The sequence below is a fragment of the Alexandromys fortis genome, unplaced genomic scaffold (assembly GCF_014885135.2).
Source record: "Alexandromys fortis isolate MF-2015 unplaced genomic scaffold, M_Fortis_MF-2015_v1.1 scaffold_57, whole genome shotgun sequence".
NCBI lineage: Eukaryota > Metazoa > Chordata > Mammalia > Rodentia > Cricetidae > Alexandromys > Alexandromys fortis.
The window spans coordinates 4505832-4510627 of NW_026067941.1; the positions used below are offsets into that span (position 1 = coordinate 4505832).

Genomic DNA, 4796 nt, shown 5'->3' on the forward strand with positions numbered 1-4796 from the left:
TTGGGTGGGCTACTCAGTCTAGGGGTTAGTAACCCACCCGCAATCAAGTTATTCCAGGGTCTCGGAGGGGTGCTACCTGGAAGGGAATGAGCTAAGACAGAAGAACGAGGCCAAGCAACTTTGTCAAGGCCTCAGTTTATTAGGGACGGGTTACAGTTTATATATGGTAAGGGATGAGGGGCAGGCCGCGTGGTTCCGGTCACGTAGCTCAGTTACATTCAGACAGACAGGCCAGAAGTCACAAGTGGCCACACCTGGTTCCCTGGATAGCTGGAATGTGAGGCGGGTTCCGCTAAGATTAGCAGTTAATTGGGTGAGGGGCAGGTTTTGTCAATAGAACATAACTATGGGTGTGAGGTTCTCTGCAGACTCCCTAGAGTGATGGTTTCTGTAATGATTGTTAGGGGGAAATGGCTCCTGACACACATCTGGGGAAGCAGAAGGAAGGCCCTGAAAACAGCTGGCTGCTGTGTATATATGCAGCTAAGCTTGTGCGTGTCTTAGGACGTAGGAGGAGAAAAAAATGTATGCTTTAAGTGAGGCGGAACATAATAATCTAAGGCAATAGCATAATTTAGAATAATGAAAGAGAAGTAAAATGGATAGTACAACACCCCTATGTGGCCACTCATACTTTGTAGAGTAATTCATTTTTACCAAGAAGTAACATCTAGAAAGATGTGTTTATGAAGGAATACCATCCTAAGTTGGACTAATGTCAAAATAGCTTCATCATCCCTACTTTTATGGCTAAATTACTTGTGTCTTTATGTTTAGAGTGAGTTATTTTTATAAATGGCTGTATTTTCTTGTGAAATTATTTAACTTGATTGGTTGGTTTGTGTGTGTGTGTGTGTGTGTGTGTGTGTGTGTGTGTGTGTGTGTTTGCTCAAGCCTAGGGACTGTGAAGACTCATTTTAGCTCTTCAGTTAGGTATCAGAGACTTTGAAGTTAGTTATTAAATTTTCCCCTAAGGCTGTTGACTTAGAAGCTCTGAAGGCTTTCACACAGGACAAGTGCGAAAAGAGGCTGACATCTGCTTACGTGTTTTCTTACCAATGTTGCTTCAGGTGTTCAATAGCCTATCATTTTTTTCTAGTAATCAAAACAAATAGGTATAAAACGCTTTGCCTTCTACAAAGCTTGTGTGATATAAACTGCATTTTTCTTCACACAACCACTTTACATAACATGTAACAGACAGGAACCAGGGCTCATCAGATCCCACAATGCTCCTCATGTACTTTTCAGCCTTGGGACTCTATCCTCAAAAAATTATACTTTGGTTCTGTATCTCAGGCAAGACTTAGACCAGGACACAAAAAAGTCAAAGCAGTGTTGCACAACACTGTATTGCCTAGAAACAGAAACGTGCAGCTGGAGAATCTGTCCACTAGAGGGCAGAACTATGAGTTGCAGGCTTTGCTGCAGTGCAATAAGATGATGCCATAAGATTCTTGATATGAGGGTTTGTGCTTAGCCTTATTGTATCATTATTATATTTATGTTATGTTCAGTGGATATTCTTGGGAGGCCCACTCTTTTCTTAAGGGAAACCGAGAGTGGTGGACCTGGGGAAGAAGGGCAGTGGGAGGAGCAGAGGGAAATGATGTATGGACAACAAAAAATAAAACAAAAGGAATGAATAAAAACAAAACAAAACAACCAAACTAAAGATTCTGTTCGCTGCCTTCCAATGTCAAAGCTGTGGGCAGAGAGTGCGGCCAGAGACATGTTTAATCCTAGGAGCACAGAATAAAAGTTTTACTTTTTCCTTCTTGGCAATGTCTTTCTTCCTTGAGAAGGGCATTGTAAATCTTGACACGCTTAGAACATGCTGTTTCACCAGCAAAGTCTTTCCTTGTCTCTAATATTAGTTGGAGCAGCAAAGAGAGAAGGAATGTGAGTTCTATTTCTCAACCTCATTATGTTTGCTGACCTAACATACTAGAGGTTATGAACCTACCTTGCTAGACTTGATGAAAATTAAAGCATGAAATAACAACAGTTCAGGAAAACTCTCTAAGGCTTAGAACATCAAATTTGAAAATGATTTTAGAGTACACATTCTTCATTTTATAGATAATAAAACCAAGTATGAGACCACGAACGGACTTTCCATTAAGAACCCAGCTAATCTAAGCCAAAACCAGACCTAGAACCAAGTTTCCTGTGTGCGTGGTCCCACCCTGTTCATCAACCTTAGAAATCTTTGGGTGACCCTGGCCCATAGTCCTGCAGTGTCCTGATTAAATGCATAAAGATACAATTGAATCTTCATTAATAAATACTATGAATGTATCAAATCAGCTCATCTTCTGTTAGATGAAGACCAGTGGAGCTTTTCATGAGGATGCTCATTGCAGCTCATTTTAAAGACCATCTTAGAGATGCATTCTTCCTCCTTGTTAGGTTTTAGAAGTAGAAGGTTCACAGTTTGGAGCTCGTCTAATCATGCTGGTTGATGGACATTGATTAAGCAACCCCATTTTGATTTAGCTGAGGAAGAGATGGTCTCTTAGGGACTGGAGTTGGGTTTGCTGGTAATAGTTTTATTGACCTTTCTTATCTGTTTATAAGGAAGCACTGATGGGCTATGTAATTCTGCAGAAGTCTAAAACTAGATGTTAGGATAGGAATTACAGCGCACAATACAAGCCTCATTCAACTTGCAATGAAATAGCATAGGTAATGACTCCATGGTCCAAATGATGTCTTAAGTTTGAATGCAGGTCACTGTGGTTACCACTCTGAACTCTCACGACAACTAAGCACTTCAAACCTCACTTTAATTCCTCCTCTGATACAGGCCAAACACAGTTCCTTAGTTATTTCCTCTAAACTCCTTCTCTAACCTTGCCATGTCCTTTTCACATAGATTACCCTGTACCTTCTGGGCATCTCTGGTATTGTATATAGGTAGAGAGACCCTCTCTTGAAGCCAGTTTGAGCCTGCCCCTCACTGGATTGAAATTCCTCATCAGCTCATCACTGTCCACACTGGCATCTGTGTTGCAGAGGAGAGAGTTCCATATGTGGAGGCAGTGTGCCTTTCTGCTCTTCCCCTCTTCGTTTGCTTCCCCACATGGGGAACTCTCTCTCTGACTTGTCTTCTTTTGCTATGTGAGGAGCCATTTCCCTCCCAAAAATCATTACAGGAACCATTGCCTTAGGGAGTCTGCAGAGAACCCCACACCTATAATTGTGTTGAGAGTCGTTCTATTGAGAGAACCTGCCTCACACCCAATTAGCTGTTATCTGTTAGCGGAACCCGCCTCACATTCCAGCTATCCAGGGAACTAGGTGTGGCAACTCGTGACTGCTTGGCCTACCTGACCGAATGTAACCTCCTGGCCTACGTGAGCGGGACCACGTGACAAGAGTCCAGGCCCCTGTGCCCCCCCCCCATTCCTTACCCTATATAAACTGTAACCCGTCCCTAATAAACGGAGGCTGTGACAAACTTAGCATGGCCTTCTCCTTATTTCCTAGCCCATTCTCTTCCAGATAGTACCCCCTGTGACCCTGGAGTAACTGATTGCAGGGTGGGTTACAAACCCCTAGACTGAGTGACCCACCAAACGCAATCGACATTGCTAAAATTAGTCTTTGGTGGGAGAGACTGGATATTTTTTGGAATGGGCTACATTGCAGCATAGAAGGAGGCAGTTATTTAAAACTGCATGCAGCAAATTTAAATAGTGTAAAATATTTTGCCTCCAGGAAAGACATAATATACATAAACACATACACAAGACACACATACTTCCATACATACATACATACATACATGTATATGTATATTAAGCTGAACAGTCAGCAGGCTCCTAATTTGGCTTGGCCCATATTCTGTGCTCCCTGGGGAAAAATGGAAGTATTTTGCAACCTCTTCTCACACCTTAGCCTCCCATGACATTTGCCTCCAAACACTTATATTCTACCTCCTTTTTAAAAGGTGGTAATTTTGTACATGGCAGCGACTAACAAATGTGAGGGAGAAGTGATAGAGGGCCTGGTTTAAACAACAAACACAAGGTTGTTAGTGCAAATGTGCTCTTCATCAATAATTGAGCATTTGCAGTGGAAACTTTAAAACACGAGACATCCAGTAGCAAAGATTGCCGGTAAAACATTTGAAATCCAGAATTCATCCCACATCAGATACCTTATGAATGACCCTTGTAAGACCGTCCAGTTATATTTTTAGCCCATATTAAATTTGTGCCTCCACTAGCATGTGTGAAGGATGGAAAGGGGAATTTTTCTTAAAATCCCACTGGAGACAGAACTCTTAAGCAAACCTGGTATATCATTCAACATGAATTCATTCTTTCACTCTAGGGCTTATGGTCTTATGAACAGAGGTACACAGGTAGTGGAGTCATGTCGACTGTCCAATTGCATGGACATTTTCTGGGAAACTGACTTGTGAATAGACAGATGTACACAAGAACCTGTGTGTTGCTATAGAAACACACACATGCAAATGCCTTGGTTGAGGAGAGCAATAGAAAACTGGGTATATCAGATGACAATGGATGCTAACTCCCTGATGAAGATACTACTGAACCTGATAGAGACTCTTTTCATGGAGAAAGCCTAGAATATGCAGTAGTTTAGAGTTACTGAAGCTCAGAGTTCTAGGGCTTTATATAAGAGGGTATTTTGGGTCAGGAACTACTGATATACATGACAAAATTGATTGATCAGTTATACAAAGATGAGCTTTTCTGTTACTGTCTTCATATGCTCTTTTAAATATTATTTGTGAGTGTCTTTTAATTAAAATATTTATA

At 41.4% G+C, this 4796-nt stretch overlaps 1 long non-coding RNA gene across 1 annotated transcript in view; it reads right to left on the minus strand.

Annotated features, from left to right (window-relative positions):
- The window catches only part of LOC126505264 (uncharacterized), a 5143-nt gene extending 4726 nt beyond the window's left edge, over positions 1-417 (minus strand). Inside the window, exon 1 of the long non-coding RNA XR_007592839.1 lies at positions 255-417. This is a non-coding gene — a long non-coding RNA (uncharacterized lncRNA). The remainder of the gene's footprint in view (positions 1-254) is intronic.
- Positions 418-4796: the final 4379 nt, after the last annotated feature.